This window comes from Balaenoptera borealis (genome assembly GCF_965194805.1).
Source record: "Balaenoptera borealis genome assembly, contig: HAP1_SCAFFOLD_2311, whole genome shotgun sequence".
In the NCBI taxonomy this organism is placed as follows: domain Eukaryota; kingdom Metazoa; phylum Chordata; class Mammalia; order Artiodactyla; family Balaenopteridae; genus Balaenoptera; species Balaenoptera borealis.
The window spans coordinates 332-21,944 of record NW_028121986.1 but is presented as its reverse complement, the minus strand read 5'-3'; the positions used below and the strand labels follow the sequence as shown (position 1 = coordinate 21,944).

General features: G+C 50.2%; 2 long non-coding RNA genes across 25 annotated transcripts in view; one reads left to right on the top strand and one right to left on the bottom strand.

Moving 5' to 3' along the window:
- LOC309622373 overlaps positions 1-21,366 on the top strand; it is a 44,995-nt gene extending 23,629 nt beyond the window's left edge. For 7 of the 20 annotated variants that reach the window (XR_014240787.1, XR_014240788.1, XR_014240789.1 and 4 more), the window contains 6 exons: positions 507-546; positions 4,467-4,706; positions 6,583-7,061; positions 8,021-8,579; positions 11,499-11,676; positions 12,796-12,875. This is a non-coding gene — a long non-coding RNA (uncharacterized lncRNA). Of the gene's footprint in view, positions 1-405; positions 547-4,466; positions 4,707-6,582; positions 7,062-8,020; positions 8,580-11,498; positions 12,099-12,258; positions 12,314-12,795; positions 12,937-12,976; positions 13,047-13,176; positions 13,537-16,054; positions 16,515-16,856; positions 17,255-18,812; positions 19,973-20,969; positions 21,190-21,289 lie in introns of those variants that run through there. The other 13 variants (XR_014240776.1, XR_014240777.1, XR_014240779.1 and 10 more) reach the window with 13 other exon arrangements.
- LOC309622375 lies at positions 808-21,269 on the bottom strand. 5 transcript variants are annotated; one of them, XR_014240803.1, is made up of 3 exons: positions 21,186-21,269; positions 11,136-11,673; positions 808-982 (listed from the first exon to the last, which is right to left on the bottom strand). It is a non-coding gene; the product is annotated as an uncharacterized lncRNA (long non-coding RNA). The 5 variants fall into 5 exon arrangements; XR_014240804.1 differs by lacking the exon at positions 808-982 and adding an exon at positions 3,665-3,820; XR_014240805.1 differs by lacking the exon at positions 808-982 and adding an exon at positions 4,269-4,421.
- Positions 21,367-21,613: the final 247 nt, after the last annotated feature.

The following is a 21,613-nucleotide window of genomic DNA, read 5'->3' as shown; positions in this document are numbered from 1 at the left end:
AACCGCGTGGCCTGGGAACATGACATTGGTTTGATTCTGGAACCCTGTTTCCTGGGAACATGACTGAGGCTTGATGGTGGAACCGTGGCCTGGCAACAGGACTGAGGTTTGATTGTGGAACCCTCTGGCCTGGGATTATGAATGAGGTTTAATTGTGGAACCCTGTGGCCTGGGAATATGAGTGGGGCTTGATTCTGGAACCCTGTGGCCTGGGAACATGACTGGGGTTTTATTTTTGGAATCTGTGTCCAGGGAACATGACTGAGGTTTGATGGCAGAAACCTGTGGACTGGCAACATGACTGAGGCTTGATAGTGGAACCCTGTGCCCTGGAAACATGACTGAGGCCTGGTACTGGAAACCCAATGTCTGGGAACTTGACATTGGTTCGATTCTGGAAACCAGTGTCCTGGGAACATTATTGAGGTTTGATGGAGGAACCCTGTGACCTGGGAACATGACTGAGGTTTGATGGTGGTACCCTGTGGCCTGGCAACATGATTGAGGCTTGATTCTGGAACCCTGTGGCCTGGCAATATGACTGAGGTTTGATGGTGGTAACCTATGGCCTGGCAACATGACTGAGGTTTGATTCTGGATCCCTGTGGCCTGGGAACATGACTGAGGCATGATTCTGGAAGCCTGTGGCCTGGGAACATGACTGAGGTTTGATTGTGGAACCCTGTGTCCTGGGAATATGACTGAGGTTTGATTCTGGAAATCTGTGGCCTGGAAAATTGACTGACGTTTGATGGCAGAAACCTCTGGACTGGCAACATGACTGAGGTTTGATTGTGGAACCCTGTGCCTTGGAAACATGACTGAGGCCTGGTAATGGAAACCCATAGCCTGGGAACTTGACATTGGTTTGATTCTGGAAAAATGTGGCCTGAGAACATGACTTCTGTTTAGATTGTGCAATACTGTGCACTGGGAAGCTGACTGAGGCTTGGTTCTGGAACCCTGTGGACTGGGAATATGACTGAGGTTTTATTCTGGAACGCTGTAGCCTGGGAACATAACTGAGGATTAATTCTGGAACCCTGTGGCCTGGGAACATGACATCAGTGGATTGTGGAACCCTGTGGCCTGGGAACATGAGAACGGTTTGATTCTGGAACCCTGTGTCCTGGGAACATGTCTGAGGTTTGATGGTGAAACACTGTGTCCTGGGAATATGACTGAGGTTTGATGGTGGAAACCTGTGCACTGGGAACATGACTGAGGTCTGATACTGGAACCCCGTGGCCTGGGAACATGACATTGGTTTGATTCTGGAACCCTGTTTCCTGGGAACATGACTGAGGCTTGATGGTGGAAGCCTGTGGCCTGGCAACAGGACTGAGGTTTGATGGTGGAACCCTGTGGCCTGGCAAGATGACTTAGGTTTGATTGTGGAACACTCTGGCCTGGGAACATGACTGAGGCTTGATGGTGGAACCGTGGCCTGGCAACAGGACTGAGGTTTGATTGTGGAACCCTCTGGCCTGGGAATATGACTGAGGTTTATTTGTGGAACCCTGTGGCCTGGGAACATGACTGGGGTTTTATTTTTGGAACCTGTGTCAAGGGAACTTGACTGAGGTTTGATTCTGGAACCTTGTGTCCTGGGAACTTGACCGAGGTTTGATTCTGGAAGCATGTGGCCTGGGAATATGACTGAGGTTTGATTCTGGAAACCATTGGCCTGGGAACATGACTGATATGAGATTGTGGAATCCTGTGGCCTGGGAACATGACATCGGTTTGGATTCTGGTATCCTGTTGCCTGCGAACATGAAATCGGTTTGATTCTGGAAACCTGTGGCCTGGGAATATGACTGAGGTTTGATGGTGGTACCCTATGGCCTGGCAACATGACTGAGGTTTGATTCTGGATCCCTGTGTCCTGGGAACATGACTGAGGCGTGATTCTGGAAACCTGTGGCCTGGGAACATGACATCTGTTTTAATTGTGCAATACTGTGCCCTGGGAAGCTGACTGAGGCTTGGTTCTGGAACCCTGTGGACTGGGAACATGACTGGGGTTTTCTTCTGGAAACCTGTAGCCTGGGAACATAACTGAGGATTGATTCTGGAACCCTGTGGCCTGGGAACATGACATCAGTGGATTGTGGAACCCTGTGGCCTGGGAACATGAGAACGGTTTGATTCTGGAACCCTGTGGCCTGGGAACATGTCTGAGGTTTGATGGTGGAAACCTGTTGCCTGGCCACATGCCTGAGGTTTGTTTCTGGAACCCTCTTTCCTGGGAACATGACTGAGGTTTGATTCTGGACACCTTTGTCCTGGGAACATGACTGAGGTTTGATTGTGGAACCCTGTGGCCGGCGAACATGACTGAGGTTTGATTGTGGAACCCTGTGTCCTGGGAATATGACTGAGGTTTGATTCTGTAAGTCTGTGGCCTGGGAAATTGAATGAGATTTGATGGCAGAAACCTGTGGACTGGCAACATGACTGAGGTTTGACTGTGGAACCCTCAGGCTTGGGAACATGACTGAGGCTTCATGGTGGAACCCTGTGCCCTGGCAACAGGACTGAGATTTGATGGTGGAAACCTTTGGCCTGGGAACATGACTGAGGCTTGAATCTGGATCCCTGTGGTTTGGGAACATGACTGAGGCGTGATTTTGGAAACCTGTGGCCTGGGAACATGACATCTGTTTAAATTGTGCAATACTGTGCCCTGGGAAGCTGACTGAGGCTTGGTTCTGGAACCCTGTGGACAGGGAACATGTTAGAGGTTTTATTCTGAAACGCTGTAGCCTGGGAACATAACTGAGGATTGATTCTGGAACCCTGTGGCCTGGGTACATGACATCAGTGGATTGTGGAACCCTGTGGCCTGGGAACATGAGAACGGTTTTATTCTGGAACCCTGTGGCCTGGGAACATGTCTGAGGTTTGATGGTGGAAACCTGTAGCCTGGCCACATGACTGAGGTTTGTTTCTGGAACCCTCTTTCCTCGGAACATGACTGAGGTTTGATTCTGGACACCTTTGTCCTGGGAGCATGACATTGGTTTGATTCTGGAACCCTGTTTTCTGGGAACATGACTGAGGCTTGATGGTGGAAGCCTGTGGCCTGGCAAGAGGACTGAGGTTTGATGGTGGAACCCTGTGGCTTGGGAAGATGACTTAGGTTTGACTGTGGAACACTCTGGCCTGGGAACATGACTGAGGCTTGATGGTGGAACCGTGGCCTGGCAACAGGACTGAGGTTTGATTGTGGAACCCTCTGGTCTGGGAATATGACTGAGGTTTAATTGTGGAACCCTGTGGCCAGGGAATATGAGTGAGGCTTGATTCTGGAACCCTGTGGCCTGGGAACATGACTGGGGTTTTATTTTTGGAACCTGTGTCCAGGGAACATGACTGAGGTTTTATTCTGGAACCCTTTGTCCTGGGAACATGACTGAGGTTTGATTCTGGGACCACGTGGCCTGGGAATATGACTGAGGTTTGATTCTGGAAACCATTGGCCTGGGAACATGACTGATATGAGATTGTGGAATCCTGTGGCCTGCGAACATGACACCGGTTTGGATTCTGGTACCCTGTTGCCTGGGAACATGAAATCGGTCTGTTTCTGGAAACCTGTGATCTGGGAATATGACTGAGGTTTGATGGAGATACCCTATGGCCTGGCAACATGACTGAGGTTTGATTCTGGATCCCTGTGGCCTGGGAACATGACTGAGGCCTGATTCTGGAAACTTGTGGCCTGGGAACATGACATCTGTTTAGACTGTGGAATACTGTGCCCTGGGAACCTGACTGAGGCTTGGTTCTGGAACCCTGTGGACTGCGAACATGACTGAGGTTTTTTTCTGGAACCCTGTAGCCTGAGAACATAACTGAGGATTGATTCTGGAACCCTGTGGCCAGGGAACATGACTGAGGTTTTATTCGGGAACCCTGTAGCCTGGGAACATAGCTGACGATTGATTCTCGAACCCTGTGGCCTGGGAACATGACTGAGGTTTGATTCTGGATCCCTGTGGCATGGGAACATGACTGAGGCCTGATTCTGGAAACTTGTGGCCTGGGAACATGACATCTGTTTAGACTGTGGAATACTGTGCCCTGGGAAGCTGACTGAGGCTTGGTTCTGGAACCCTGTGGACTACGAACATGACTGAGGTTTTTTTCTGGAACCCTGTAGCCTGAGAACATAACTGAGGATTGATTCTGGAACCCTGTGGCCTGGGAACATGACTGAGGTTTTATTCGGGAACCCTGTAGCCTGGGAACATAGCTGACGATTGATTCTCGAACCCTGTGGCATGGGAACATGACTGAGGTTTGACTGTGGAACCCTCTGGCCTGGGAACATGACTGTGGTTTGATTCTGAAACCCTTTGGCCTGGGAACATGACTGAGGTTTGGTTCTGGACACCTGTGTACTGGGAACATGACTGAGGTTTGAATGTGGAACCCTGTGGCCAGGGAATATGACTGAGGCTTGATTCTGGAACCCTGTGGCCTGGGAACTTGACTCTGATTTGATCGCAGAAACCTGTGTACTGGCAACATGACTGAGGTTTGATGGTGGAAACCTGTGCACTGGGAACATGACTGAGGCCTGATACTGGAACCCCGTGGCCTGGGAACATGACATTGGGTTGATTCTGGAACCCTGTTTCCTGGGAACATGACTGAGGCTTGATGGTGGAAGCCTGTGGCCTGGCAAGAGGACTGAGGTTTGATGGTGGAACCCTGTGTCCTGGCAAGATGACTTACGTTTGATTGTTGAACACTCTGGCCTGGGAACATGACTGAGGCTTGATGGTGGAACCTTGGCCTGGCAACAGGACTGAGGTTTGATGGTGGAACCCTCTGGCCTGGGAATATGACTGAGGTTTAATTGAGGAACCCTGTGGCCTGGGAATATGAGTGAGGCTTGATTCTGGAACCCTGTGGCCCGGGAAAATGACTGGGGTTTTATTTTTGGAACCTGTGTCCAGGGAACATGACTGAGGTTTTATTCTGGAATCCTTTGTCCTGGGAACATGACTGAGGTTTGATTCTGGAACCATGTGGCCTGGGAATATAACTGAGGTTTGATTCTGGAAACCATTGGCCTGGGAACATGACTGATGTGAGATTGTGGAATCCTGTGGCCTGGGAACATGACATCAGTGGATTCTGGAACCCTGTGGCCTGGGAACACGAGAACGGTTTGATTCTGGAATCCTGTGGCCTGGGAACATGTCTGAGGTTTGATGGTGGAAACCTGTGGCCTGGCCACATGACTGAGGTTTGTTTCTGGAACCCTCTTTCCTGGGAACATGACTGAGGTTTGATTCTGGACACCTTTGTCCTGGGACCATGACTGAGGTTTGATTGTGGAACCCTGTGGCCGGCGAACATGACTGAGGTTTGATTGTGGAACCCTCTGGTCTGGGAATATGACTGAGGTTTGATTCTGGAAATCTGTGGCCTGGGAAATTGACTGAGGTTTGCTGGCAGAAACCTGTGGACTGGCAACATGACTGAGGTTTGATTGTGGAACCCTGTGCCCTGGAAATATGACTGAGGCCTGGTACTGGAAACCCATGGCCTGGGAACTTGACATTGGTTTGATTCTGGAAAACTGTGGCCTGAGAACATGACATCTCTTTAGATTGTGCAATACTGTGCCCTGGGAAGCTGACTGAGGCTAGGTTCTGGAACCCTGTGGACTGGGAACATGACTGAGGTTTTATTCTGGAACGCTGTGGCCTGGGAACATAACTGAGGATTAATTCTGGAACCCTGTGGCCTGGGAACATGACATCAGTGGGTTGTGGAAACCTGTGGCCTGAGAACATGAGAACGGTTTGATTCTGGAACCCTGTAGCCTGGGAACATGTCTGAGGTTTGATGGTGGAAACCTGTGGCCTGGCCACATGACTGAGGTTTGTTTCTGGAACCCTCTTTCCTGGGAACATGACTGAGGTTTGATTCTGGACACCTTTGTCCTGGGAACCTGACTGAGGTTTGATTGTGGAACCCTGTGGCCGGCGAATATGACTGAGGTTTGATTGTGGAACCCTGTGTCCTGGGAATATGACTGAGGTATGATTCTGGAAATCTGTGGCCTGGGAACTTGACTGAGGTTTGATTCTGGAACCATGTGGCCTGGGAATATAACTGAGGTTTGATTATGGAAACCATTGGCCTGGGAACATGACTGATGTGAGATTGTGGAATCCTGTGGCCTGGGAACATGACATCAGTGGATTCTGGAACCCTGTGGCCTGGGAACACGAGAACGGTTTGATTCTGGAATCCTGTGGCCTGGGAACATGACTGAGGTTTGATGGTGGTACCCTGTGGCCTAACGAAATGACTGAGGCTTGATTCTCGAACCCTGTGGCCTGGGCACTTGACTCTGATTTGATCGCAGAAACCTGTGGACTGGCAACATGAATGAGGTTTGATGGTGGAACCCTGTGCACTGGGAACATGACTGAGGCCTGATACTGGAACCCCGTGGCCTGGGAACATGACATTGGTTTGATTCTGGAGCCCTGTTTCCTGGGAACATGAGTGAGGCTTGACGGTGGAAGCCTGTGGCCTCGAAACAGGACTGAGGTTTGATGGTGGAACCCTGTGGCCTGGCAAGATGACTTAGGTTTGATTGTGGAACACTCTGGGCTGGGAACATGACTGAGGCTTGATGGTGGAACCGTGGCCTGGCAACAGGACTGAGGTGTGATTGTGGAACCCTCTGGCCTGGGAATATGACTGAGGTTTAATTGTGGAACCCTGTGGCCTGGGAATATGAGTGAGGCTTGATTCTGGAACCCTGTGTCCTGGGAACATGACTGGGGTTTTATTTTTGGAACCTGTGTCCAGGGATCATGACTGAGGTTTTATTCTGGAACCCTGTGTCCTGGGAACATGACTGAGGTTTGATTCTGGAACCATGTGGCCTGGGAATATGACTCAGGTTTGATTCTGGAAACCATTGGCCTGGGAACATGAATGATGTGAGATTGTGGAATCCTGTGGCCTGGGAACATGACATCGGTTTGGATTCTGGTACCCTGTTGCCTGGGAACATGAAATCGGTTTGATTCTGGAAACCTGTGATCTGGGAATATGACTGAGGATTGATGGTGGTACCCTATGGCCTGGCAAAATGACTGAGGTTTGATTCTGGATCCCTGTGGCCTGGGAACATGACTGAGGATTGATTCTGGAAACTTGTGGCCTGGGAACATGACATCTGTTTAGACTGTGGAGTACTGTGCCCTGGGAACCTGACAGAGGCTTAGTTCTGGAACCCTGTGGACTGTGAATATGACTGAGGTTTTATTCTGGAACCCTGTAGCCTGTGAACATAACTGAGGATTGATTCTGGAACCCTGTGTCTTGGGAACATGACTGAGGTTGGATTCTGGAACCATGTGGTATGGGAACATGACTGAGGTTTGACTGTGGAACCCTCTGGCCTGGGAACATGACTGTGGTTTGATTCTGAAACCCTTTGGCCTGGGAACATGACTGAGGTTTGGTTCTGGAGCCCTGTTCCCTGGAAACATGACTGAGGTTTGATTCTGGACACCTGTGTCCTGGGTACATGACTGAGGTTTGAATGTGGAACCCTGTGGCCAGGGAACATGACTGAGGTTTGATTCTGGAACCCTGTGGCCTGGGAACTTGACTCTAATTTGATCGCAGAAAATTGTGGACTGGCAACATGACTGAGGTTTGATGGTGGAACCCTGTGCACTGGGAACATGACTGAGGACTGATACTGGAACCCCGTTGCCTGGGAACATGACATTGTTTTGATTCTGGAACCCTGTTTCCTGGGAACATAACTGAGGCTTGATGGTGGAAGACTGTGGCCTGGCAACAGGACTGAGGTTTGATGGTGGAACCCTGGGGCCTGGCAAGATGACTTAGGTTTGATTGTGGAACACTCTGGCCTGGGAAAATGACTGAAGCTTGATGGTGGAACCGTGGCCTGGCAACAGGACTGAGATTTGATTGTGGAACCCTCTGGCCTGGGAATATGACTGAGGTTTAATTGTGAAACCTGTGGCCTGGGAATATGAGTGAGGCTTGATTCTGGAACCCTGTGGCCTGGGAACATGACTGGGGTTTTATTTTTGGAACCTGTGTCCAGGGAACATGACTGAGGTTTTATTCTGGAACCCCGTGTCCTGGGAACATGACTGAGGTTTGATTCTGGAACCATGTGCCCTGGGAATATGACTGATGTTTGATTCTGGAAACCATTGGCCTGGGAACATGACTGATGTGAGATTGTGGAATCCTGTGGCCTGGGAACATGACCTCGGTTTGGATTCTGGTACCCTGTTGCCTGGGAACATGAAATTGGTTTGATTCTGGAAACCTGTGGTCTGGGAATATGACTGAGGTTTGATGGTGGTACCCTATGGCCTGGCAACATGACTGAGGTTTGATTCGGGATCCCTGTGGCCTGGAAACATGACTGAGGCGTGATTCTGGAAAACTGTGGCCTGGGAACATGACATCAGTGGATTGTGGAACCCTGTGGCCTGGGAATATGAGAACGGTTTGATTCTGGAATCCTGTGGTCTGGGAATATGACTGAGGTTGGATGATGGTACCCTATGGCCTGGCAACATGACTGAGGTTTGATTCTGGATCCCTGTGGCCTGGGAACATGACTGAGGTTTGATTGTGGAACCCTGTGTCCTGGGAATATGACTGAGGTTTGATTGTGGAAACCTGTGCCCTGGAAACATGACTGAGGCCTGGTACAGGAAACCCATGGCCTGGGAACTTGACATTGGTTTGATTATGGAAACCTGTGTCCTGGGAACATGATTGAGGTTTGATGGAGGAACCCTGTGGCCTGGGAACCTGACTGAGGTTTGATGGTGGTACCCTGTGGCCTGGCAACATGACTGAGGCTTGATTCTGGAACCCTGTGGCCTGGGAACTTGAATGTGGTTTGATCGCAGACACCTGTGGACTGGCAACATGACTGAGGTTTGATGGTGGAACCCTGTGCACTGGGAACATGACTGAGGCCTGATACAGGAACCCCGTGGCCTGGGAACATGACATTGGTTTGATTCTGGAGCCCTGTTTCCTGGGAACATGAGTGAGGCTTGACGGTGGAAGCCTGTGGCCTCGAAACAGGACTGAGGTTTGATGGTGGAACCCTGTGGCCTGGGAACATGACATCGGTTTGGATTCTGGTATCCTGTTGCCTGCGAACATGAAATCGGTTTGATTCTGGAAACCTGTGGCCTGGGAATATGAGTGACGTTTGACAATGGTACGATATGGCCTGGCACAATGACTGAGGTTTGATTCTGGATCCCTGTGGCCTGAGAACATGACTGAGGCGTGATTCTGGAAACCTGTGACCTGGGAACATGGCTGAGGTTTTTTTCTGGAACCCCGTAGCCAGGGAACATAACTGAGGATTGATTCTGGAACCCTGTGGCCTGGGAACATGATTGAGGTTTGAATGTGGAACCATCTGGCCTGGCAACATGACTGTGGTTTGATTCTTGAATCCTTTTCCCTGGAAACATGACTGAGGTTTGATTCTGGACACCTGTGTCCTGGGAACATGACTGAGGATTTATTCCGGAACCCTGTAGCCTGGGAACATAACTGAGGAATGATTCTGGAACCCGGTGTCCTGGGAAAATGATATCAGTGGATTGTGGAACCCTGTGGCCTGGGAAATTGAGAACGGTTTGATTCTGGAACCCTGTGGCCTGGGAACATGTCTGAGGTTTGATGGTGGAAACCAGTGGCATGGCAACATGACTGAGGTTTGATTTTGGAACCATGTGTCCTGGGAATATGACTGAGGTTGGAATCTGGAAATCTGTGGCCTGGGAACTTGACTGAGGATTGATCGCAGAAACCTGTGGACTGGCAACATGACTGAGGCTTGATTCTGGAACCCTGTGACCTGGGAACTTGACTGAGGCCTGATACTGGAACCCCGTGGCCTGGGAACATGACATTGTTTTGATTCTGGAACCCTGTTTCCTGGGAACATGACTGAGGCTTGACGGTGGAAACCTGTGGCCTGGCAACAGGACTCAGGTTTGACGGTGGAAACCTGTGGCTTGGCAAGATTACTTAGGTTTGATTGTGGGACACTCTGGCCTGGGAACATGACTGAGGTTTGATTCTGGATCCCTCTGGCCTGGGAACATGACTGAGGCGTGATTCTGGAAACCTGTGGCCTGGGCACATGACATCTGTTTAGACTGTGGAATACTGTGCCATGGGAACCTGACTGAGGCTTGGTTCTGAAACCCTGTGGACTGGGAACATGACTGAGGTTTTATTCTGGAACGCTGTAGCTGGGAACATAACTGAGGATTGATTCTGGAACCCTGTGGCCTGGGAACATGACATCAGTGGATTCTGGAACCCTGTGGCCTGGGAACATGTCTGAGGTTTGATGGTGGAAACCTGTGGCCTGGCTACATGAGTGAGGTTTGTTTCTGACACCCTGGTCCCTGGGAACATGACTGCGGTTTGATTCTGGACACCTTTGTACTGGGAACATGACTGAGGTTTGATTGTGGAATCCTGTGGCCTGCGACCATGACTGAGGTTTCATTCTGGAACCATGTGTCCTGGGAATATGACTGAGGCTTGATTCTGGTAACCTGTGGCCTGAGAACATGACTTCGGTTGGATTCTGGAACCCTGTGGCATGGGAACATGACTGAGGTATGACTATGGAACCCTCTGGCCTGGCAACATTACTGTGGTTTGATTCTGAAACCCTTTGGGCTGGGAACATGACTGAGGTTTGGTTCTGCAACGCTTTTCCCTGGAAACATGACTGAGGTTTGATGGTGGAAACCTGTGCACTGGGAACATGACTGAGGCCTGATACTGGAACCCCGTGGCCTGGGAACATGACATTGGTTTGATTCTGGATCCCTGTTTCCTGGGAACATGACTGAGGCTTGACGGTGGAAGCCTGTGGCCTGGCAACTGGACTGAGGTTTGATTCTGGATCCCTGTGGCCTGGGAACATGACTGAGGAGTGATTCTGGAAACCTGTGGCCTGGGAACATGACATCTGTTTAGACTGTGGAATATTGTGCCTTGGGAACCTGACTGAGGCTTGGTTCTTGAAACCTGTGGACTGGGAACATGACTGAGGTTTTATTCTGGAACCCTGTAGCCTGGGAACATAACTGAGGATTGATTCTGGAACCCTGTGGCCTGGGAACATGACATCATTGGATTGAGGAACCCTGTGGCCTGGGAACATGAGAACGGTTTGATTCTGGAACCCTGTGGCCTGGGAACATGTCTGAGGTTTGATGTTGGAAACCTGTGGCCTGGCAACATGACTGAGGTTTGTTTCTGAAACCCTGTTCCCTGGGAACATGACTGAGGTTTGATTCTGGACACCTTTGTCCTGGGAACATGACTGAGGTTTGATTGTGGAATCCTGTGGCCTGCGAACATGACTGAGGTTTCATTCTGGAACCATGTGTCCTGGGAATATGACTGAGGCTTGATTCTGGAACCCTGTGGCCTGGGAACTTGACTCTGATTTGATCGCAGAAACCTGTGGACTGGCAACATGACTGAGGTTTGATGGTGGAACCCTGTGCACTGGGAACATGACTGAGGCCTGATACTGGAACCCCGTGGCCTGGGAACATGACATTGGTTTGATTCTGGATCCTTGTTTCCTGGGAACATGACTGAGGCTTGATGGTGGAAGCCTGTGGCCTGGCAACTGGACTGAGGTTTGATTCTGGATCCCTGTGGCCTGGGAACATGACTGAGGAGTGATTCTGGAAACCTGTGGCCTGGGAACATGACATCTGTTTAGACTGTGGAATATTGTGCCTTGGGAACCTGACTGAGGCTTGGTTCTTGAAACCTGTGGACTGGGAACATGACTGAGGTTTTATTCTGGAACCCTGTAGCCTGGGAACATAACTGAGGATTGATTCTGGAACCCTGTGGCCTGGGAACATGACATCATTGGATTGAGGAACCCTGTGGCCTGGGAACATGAGAACGGTTTGATTCTGGAACCCTGTGGCCTGGGAACATGTCTGAGGTTTGATGTTGGAAACCTGTGGCCTGGCAACATGACTGAGGTTTGTTTCTGAAACCCTGTTCCCTGGGAACATGACTGAGGTTTGATTCTGGACACCTTTGTCCTGGGAACATGACTGAGGTTTGATTGTGGAATCCTGTGGCCTGCGGACATGACTGAGGTTTCATTCTGGAACCATGTGTCCTGGGAATATGACTGAGGCTTGATTCTGGAACCCTGTGGCCTGGGAACTTGACTCTGACTTGTTCGCAGAAACCTGTGGACTGGCAACATGAATGAGGTTTGATGGTGGAACCCTGTGCACTGGGAACATGACTGAGGACTGATACTGGAACCGCGTGGCCTGGGAACATGACATTGGTTTGATTCTGGAACCCTGTTTCCTGGGAACATGACTGAGGCTTGATGGTGGAACCGTGGCCTGGCAACAGGACTGAGGTTTGATTGTGGAACCCTCTGGCCTGGGATTATGAATGAGGTTTAATTGTGGAACCCTGTGGCCTGGGAATATGAGTGGGGCTTGATTCTGGAACCCTGTGGCCTGGGAACATGACTGGGGTTTTATTTTTGGAATCTGTGTCCAGGGAACATGACTGAGGTTTGATGGCAGAAACCTGTGGACTGGCAACATGACTGAGGCTTGATAGTGGAACCCTGTGCCCTGGAAACATGACTGAGGCCTGGTACTGGAAACCCAATGTCTGGGAACTTGACATTGGTTCGATTCTGGAAACCAGTGTCCTGGGAACATTATTGAGGTTTGATGGAGGAACCCTGTGACCTGGGAACATGACTGAGGTTTGATGGTGGTACCCTGTGGCCTGGCAACATGATTGAGGCTTGATTCTGGAACCCTGTGGCCTGGCAATATGACTGAGGTTTGATGGTGGTAACCTATGGCCTGGCAACATGACTGAGGTTTGATTCTGGATCCCTGTGGCCTGGGAACATGACTGAGGCATGATTCTGGAAGCCTGTGGCCTGGGAACATGACTGAGGTTTGATTGTGGAACCCTGTGTCCTGGGAATATGACTGAGGTTTGATTCTGGAAATCTGTGGCCTGGAAAATTGACTGACGTTTGATGGCAGAAACCTCTGGACTGGCAACATGACTGAGGTTTGATTGTGGAACCCTGTGCCTTGGAAACATGACTGAGGCCTGGTAATGGAAACCCATAGCCTGGGAACTTGACATTGGTTTGATTCTGGAAAAATGTGGCCTGAGAACATGACTTCTGTTTAGATTGTGCAATACTGTGCACTGGGAAGCTGACTGAGGCTTGGTTCTGGAACCCTGTGGACTGGGAATATGACTGAGGTTTTATTCTGGAACGCTGTAGCCTGGGAACATAACTGAGGATTAATTCTGGAACCCTGTGGCCTGGGAACATGACATCAGTGGATTGTGGAACCCTGTGGCCTGGGAACATGAGAACGGTTTGATTCTGGAACCCTGTGTCCTGGGAACATGTCTGAGGTTTGATGGTGAAACACTGTGTCCTGGGAATATGACTGAGGTTTGATGGTGGAAACCTGTGCACTGGGAACATGACTGAGGTCTGATACTGGAACCCCGTGGCCTGGGAACATGACATTGGTTTGATTCTGGAACCCTGTTTCCTGGGAACATGACTGAGGCTTGATGGTGGAAGCCTGTGGCCTGGCAACAGGACTGAGGTTTGATGGTGGAACCCTGTGGCCTGGCAAGATGACTTAGGTTTGATTGTGGAACACTCTGGCCTGGGAACATGACTGAGGCTTGATGGTGGAACCGTGGCCTGGCAACAGGACTGAGGTTTGATTGTGGAACCCTCTGGCCTGGGAATATGACTGAGGTTTATTTGTGGAACCCTGTGGCCTGGGAACATGACTGGGGTTTTATTTTTGGAACCTGTGTCAAGGGAACTTGACTGAGGTTTGATTCTGGAACCTTGTGTCCTGGGAACTTGACCGAGGTTTGATTCTGGAAGCATGTGGCCTGGGAATATGACTGAGGTTTGATTCTGGAAACCATTGGCCTGGGAACATGACTGATATGAGATTGTGGAATCCTGTGGCCTGGGAACATGACATCGGTTTGGATTCTGGTATCCTGTTGCCTGCGAACATGAAATCGGTTTGATTCTGGAAACCTGTGGCCTGGGAATATGACTGAGGTTTGATGGTGGTACCCTATGGCCTGGCAACATGACTGAGGTTTGATTCTGGATCCCTGTGTCCTGGGAACATGACTGAGGCGTGATTCTGGAAACCTGTGGCCTGGGAACATGACATCTGTTTTAATTGTGCAATACTGTGCCCTGGGAAGCTGACTGAGGCTTGGTTCTGGAACCCTGTGGACTGGGAACATGACTGGGGTTTTCTTCTGGAAACCTGTAGCCTGGGAACATAACTGAGGATTGATTCTGGAACCCTGTGGCCTGGGAACATGACATCAGTGGATTGTGGAACCCTGTGGCCTGGGAACATGAGAACGGTTTGATTCTGGAACCCTGTGGCCTGGGAACATGTCTGAGGTTTGATGGTGGAAACCTGTTGCCTGGCCACATGCCTGAGGTTTGTTTCTGGAACCCTCTTTCCTGGGAACATGACTGAGGTTTGATTCTGGACACCTTTGTCCTGGGAACATGACTGAGGTTTGATTGTGGAACCCTGTGGCCGGCGAACATGACTGAGGTTTGATTGTGGAACCCTGTGTCCTGGGAATATGACTGAGGTTTGATTCTGTAAGTCTGTGGCCTGGGAAATTGAATGAGATTTGATGGCAGAAACCTGTGGACTGGCAACATGACTGAGGTTTGACTGTGGAACCCTCAGGCTTGGGAACATGACTGAGGCTTCATGGTGGAACCCTGTGCCCTGGCAACAGGACTGAGATTTGATGGTGGAAACCTTTGGCCTGGGAACATGACTGAGGCTTGAATCTGGATCCCTGTGGTTTGGGAACATGACTGAGGCGTGATTTTGGAAACCTGTGGCCTGGGAACATGACATCTGTTTAAATTGTGCAATACTGTGCCCTGGGAAGCTGACTGAGGCTTGGTTCTGGAACCCTGTGGACAGGGAACATGTTAGAGGTTTTATTCTGAAACGCTGTAGCCTGGGAACATAACTGAGGATTGATTCTGGAACCCTGTGGCCTGGGTACATGACATCAGTGGATTGTGGAACCCTGTGGCCTGGGAACATGAGAACGGTTTTATTCTGGAACCCTGTGGCCTGGGAACATGTCTGAGGTTTGATGGTGGAAACCTGTAGCCTGGCCACATGACTGAGGTTTGTTTCTGGAACCCTCTTTCCTCGGAACATGACTGAGGTTTGATTCTGGACACCTTTGTCCTGGGAGCATGACATTGGTTTGATTCTGGAACCCTGTTTTCTGGGAACATGACTGAGGCTTGATGGTGGAAGCCTGTGGCCTGGCAAGAGGACTGAGGTTTGATGGTGGAACCCTGTGGCTTGGGAAGATGACTTAGGTTTGACTGTGGAACACTCTGGCCTGGGAACATGACTGAGGCTTGATGGTGGAACCGTGGCCTGGCAACAGGACTGAGGTTTGATTGTGGAACCCTCTGGTCTGGGAATATGACTGAGGTTTAATTGTGGAACCCTGTGGCCAGGGAATATGAGTGAGGCTTGATTCTGGAACCCTGTGGCCTGGGAACATGACTGGGGTTTTATTTTTGGAACCTGTGTCCAGGGAACATGACTGAGGTTTTATTCTGGAACCCTTTGTCCTGGGAACATGACTGAGGTTTGATTCTGGGACCACGTGGCCTGGGAATATGACTGAGGTTTGATTCTGGAAACCATTGGCCTGGGAACATGACTGATATGAGATTGTGGAATCCTGTGGCCTGCGAACATGACACCGGTTTGGATTCTGGTACCCTGTTGCCTGGGAACATGAAATCGGTCTGTTTCTGGAAACCTGTGATCTGGGAATATGACTGAGGTTTGATGGAGATACCCTATGGCCTGGCAACATGACTGAGGTTTGATTCTGGATCCCTGTGGCCTGGGAACATGACTGAGGCCTGATTCTGGAAACTTGTGGCCTGGGAACATGACATCTGTTTAGACTGTGGAATACTGTGCCCTGGGAACCTGACTGAGGCTTGGTTCTGGAACCCTGTGGACTGCGAACATGACTGAGGTTTTTTTCTGGAACCCTGTAGCCTGAGAACATAACTGAGGATTGATTCTGGAACCCTGTGGCCAGGGAACATGACTGAGGTTTTATTCGGGAACCCTGTAGCCTGGGAACATAGCTGACGATTGATTCTCGAACCCTGTGGCCTGGGAACATGACTGAGGTTTGATTCTGGATCCCTGTGGCCTGGGAACATGACTGAGGCCTGATTCTGGAAACTTGTGGCCTGGGAACATGACATCTGTTTAGACTGTGGAATACTGTGCCCTGGGAAGCTGACTGAGGCTTGGTTCTGGAACCCTGTGGACTACGAACATGACTGAGGTTTTTTTCTGGAACCCTGTAGCCTGAGAACATAACTGAGGATTGATTCTGGAACCCTGTGGCCTGGGAACATGACTGAGGTTTTATTCGGGAACCCTGTAGCCTGGGAACATAGCTGACGATTGATTCTCGAACCCTGTGGCATGGGAACATGACTGAGGTTTGACTGTGGAACCCTCTGGCCTGGGAACATGACTGTGGTTTGATTCTGAAACCCTTTGGCCTGGGAACATGACTGAGGTTTGGTTCTGGACACCTGTGTACTGGGAACATGACTGAGGTTTGAATGTGGAACCCTGTGGCCAGGGAATATGACTGAGGCTTGATTCTGGAACCCTGTGGCCTGGGAACTTGACTCTGATTTGATCGCAGAAACCTGTGTACTGGCAACATGACTGAGGTTTGATGGTGGAAACCTGTGCACTGGGAACATGACTGAGGCCTGATACTGGAACCCCGTGGCCTGGGAACATGACATTGGGTTGATTCTGGAACCCTGTTTCCTGGGAACATGACTGAGGCTTGATGGTGGAAGCCTGTGGCCTGGCAAGAGGACTGAGGTTTGATGGTGGAACCCTGTGTCCTGGCAAGATGACTTACGTTTGATTGTTGAACACTCTGGCCTGGGAACATGACTGAGGCTTGATGGTGGAACCTTGGCCTGGCAACAGGACTGAGGTTTGATGGTGGAACCCTCTGGCCTGGGAATATGACTGAGGTTTAATTGAGGAACCCTGTGGCCTGGGAATATGAGTGAGGCTTGATTCTGGAACCCTGTGGCCCGGGAAAATGACTGGGGTTTTATTTTTGGAACCTGTGTCCAGGGAACATGACTGAGGTTTTATTCTGGAATCCTTTGTCCTGGGAACATGACTGAGGTTTGATTCTGGAACCATGTGGCCTGGGAATATAACTGAGGTTTGATTCTGGAAACCATTGGCCTGGGAACATGACTGATGTGAGATTGTGGAATCCTGTGGCCTGGGAACATGACATCAGTGGATTCTGGAACCCTGTGGCCTGGGAACACGAGAACGGTTTGATTCTGGAATCCTGTGGCCTGGGAACATGTCTGAGGTTTGATGGTGGAAACCTGTGGCCTGGCCACATGACTGAGGTTTGTTTCTGGAACCCTCTTTCCTGGGAACATGACTGAGGTTTGATTCTGGACACCTTTGTCCTGGGACCATGACTGAGGTTTGATTGTGGAACCCTGTGGCCGGCGAACATGACTGAGGTTTGATTGTGGAACCCTCTGGTCTGGGAATATGACTGAGGTTTGATTCTGGAAATCTGTGGCCTGGGAAATTGACTGAGGTTTGCTGGCAGAAACCTGTGGACTGGCAACATGACTGAGGTTTGATTGTGGAACCCTGTGCCCTGGAAATATGACTGAGGCCTGGTACTGGAAACCCATGGCCTGGGAACTTGACATTGGTTTGATTCTGGAAAACTGTGGCCTGAGAACATGACATCTCTTTAGATTGTGCAATACTGTGCCCTGGGAAGCTGACTGAGGCTAGGTTCTGGAACCCTGTGGACTGGGAACATGACTGAGGTTTTATTCTGGAACGCTGTGGCCTGGGAACATAACTGAGGATTAATTCTGGAACCCTGTGGCCTGGGAACATGACATCAGTGGGTTGTGGAAACCTGTGGCCTGAGAACATGAGAACGGTTTGATTCTGGAACCCTGTAGCCTGGGAACATGTCTGAGGTTTGATGGTGGAAACCTGTGGCCTGGCCACATGACTGAGGTTTGTTTCTGGAACCCTCTTTCCTGGGAACATGACTGAGGTTTGATTCTGGACACCTTTGTCCTGGGAACCTGACTGAGGTTTGATTGTGGAACCCTGTGGCCGGCGAATATGACTGAGGTTTGATTGTGGAACCCTGTGTCCTGGGAATATGACTGAGGTATGATTCTGGAAATCTGTGGCCTGGGAACTTGACTGAGGTTTGATTCTGGAACCATGTGGCCTGGGAATATAACTGAGGTTTGATTATGGAAACCATTGGCCTGGGAACATGACTGATGTGAGATTGTGGAATCCTGTGGCCTGGGAACATGACATCAGTGGATTCTGGAACCCTGTGGCCTGGGAACACGAGAACGGTTTGATTCTGGAATCCTGTGGCCTGGGAACATGACTGAGGTTTGATGGTGGTACCCTGTGGCCTAACGAAATGACTGAGGCTTGATTCTCGAACCCTGTGGCCTGGGCACTTGACTCTGATTTGATCGCAGAAACCTGTGGACTGGCAACATGAATGAGGTTTGATGGTGGAACCCTGTGCACTGGGAACATGACTGAGGCCTGATACTGGAACCCCGTGGCCTGGGAACATGACATTGGTTTGATTCTGGAGCCCTGTTTCCTGGGAACATGAGTGAGGCTTGACGGTGGAAGCCTGTGGCCTCGAAACAGGACTGAGGTTTGATGGTGGAACCCTGTGGCCTGGCAAGATGACTTAGGTTTGATTGTGGAACACTCTGGGATGGGAACATGACTGAGGCTTGATGGTGGAACCGTGGCCTGGCAACAGGACTGAGGTGTGATTGTGGAACCCTCTGGCCTGGGAATATGACTGAGGTTTAATTGTGGAACCCTGTGGCCTGGGAATATGAGTGAGGCTTGATTCTGGAACCCTGTGTCCTGGGAACATGACTGGGGTTTTATTTTTGGAACCTGTGTCCAGGGATCATGACTGAGGTTTTATTCTGGAACCCTGTGTCCTGGGAACATGACTGAGGTTTGATTCTGGAACCATGTGGCCTGGGAATATGACTCAGGTTTGATTCTGGAAACCATTGGCCTGGGAACATGAATGATGTGAGATTGTGGAATCCTGTGGCCTGGGAACATGACATCGGTTTGGATTCTGGTACCCTGTTGCCTGGGAACATGAAATCGGTTTGATTCTGGAAACCTGTGATCTGGGAATATGACTGAGGATTGATGGTGGTACCCTATGGCCTGGCAAAATGACTGAGGTTTGATTCTGGATCCCTGTGGCCTGGGAACATGACTGAGGATTGATTCTGGAAACTTGTGGCCTGGGAACATGACATCTGTTTAGACTGTGGAGTACTGTGCCCTGGGAACCTGACAGAGGCTTAGTTCTGGAACCCTGTGGACTGTGAATATGACTGAGGTTTTATTCTGGAACCCTGTAGCCTGTGAACATAACTGAGGATTGATTCTGGAACCCTGTGTCTTGGGAACATGACTGAGGTTGGATTCTGGAACCATGTGGTATGGGAACATGACTGAGGTTTGACTGTGGAACCCTCTGGCCTGGGAACATGACTGTGGTTTGATTCTGAAACCCTTTGGCCTGGGAACATGACTGAGGTTTGGTTCTGGAGCCCTGTTCCCTGGAAACATGACTGAGGTTTGATTCTGGACACCTGTGTCCTGGGTACATGACTGAGGTTTGAATGTGGAACCCTGTGGCCAGGGAACATGACTGAGGTTTGATTCTGGAACCCTGTGGCCTGGGAACTTGACTCTAATTTGATCGCAGAAAATTGTGGACTGGCAACATGACTGAGGTTTGATGGTGGAACCCTGTGCACTGGGAACATGACTGAGGACTGATACTGGAACCCCGTTGCCTGGGAACATGACATTGTTTTGATTCTGGAACCCTGTTTCCTGGGAACATAACTGAGGCTTGATGGTGGAAGACTGTGGCCTGGCAACAGGACTGAGGTTTGATGGTGGAACCCTGGGGCCTGGCAAGATGACTTAGGTTTGATTGTGGAACACTCTGGCCTGGGAAAATGACTGAAGCTTGATGGTGGAACCGTGGCCTGGCAACAGGACTGAGATTTGATTGTGGAACCCTCTGGCCTGGGAATATGACTGAGGTTTAATTGTGAAACCTGTGGCCTGGGAATATGAGTGAGGCTTGATTCTGGAACCCTGTGGCCTGGGAACATGACTGGGGTTTTATTTTTGGAACCTGTGTCCAGGGAACATGACTGAGGTTTTATTCTGGAACCCCGTGTCCTGGGAACATGACTGAGGTTTGATTCTGGAACCATGTGCCCTGGGAATATGACTGATGTTTGATTCTGGAAACCATTGGCCTGGGAACATGACTGATGTGAGATTGTGGAATCCTGTGGCCTGGGAACATGACCTCGGTTTGGATTCTGGTACCCTGTTGCCTGGGAACATGAAATTGGTTTGATTCTGGAAACCTGTGGTCTGGGAATATGACTGAGGTTTGATGGTGGTACCCTATGGCCTGGCAACATGACTGAGGTTTGATTCGGGATCCCTGTGGCCTGGAAACATGACTGAGGCGTGATTCTGGAAAACTGTGGCCTGGGAACATGACATCAGTGGATTGTGGAACCCTGTGGCCTGGGAATATGAGAACGGTTTGATTCTGGAATCCTGTGGTCTGGGAATATGACTGAGGTTGGATGATGGTACCCTATGGCCTGGCAACATGACTGAGGTTTGATTCTGGATCCCTGTGGCCTGGGAACATGACTGAGGTTTGATTGTGGAACCCTGTGTCCTGGGAATATGACTGAGGTTTGATTGTGGAAACCTGTGCCCTGGAAACATGACTGAGGCCTGGTACAGGAAACCCATGGCCTGGGAACTTGACATTGGTTTGATTATGGAAACCTGTGTCCTGGGAACATGATTGAGGTTTGATGGAGGAACCCTGTGGCCTGGGAACCTGACTGAGGTTTGATGGTGGTACCCTGTGGCCTGGCAACATGACTGAGGCTTGATTCTGGAACCCTGTGGCCTGGGAACTTGAATGTGGTTTGATCGCAGACACCTGTGGACTGGCAACATGACTGAGGTTTGATGGTGGAACCCTGTGCACTGGGAACATGACTGAGGCCTGATACAGGAACCCCGTGGCCTGGGAACATGACATTGGTTTGATTCTGGAGCCCTGTTTCCTGGGAACATGAGTGAGGCTTGACGGTGGAAGCCTGTGGCCTCGAAACAGGACTGAGGTTTGATGGTGGAACCCTGTGGCCTGGGAACATGACATCGGTTTGGATTCTGGTATCCTGTTGCCTGCGAACATGAAATCGGTT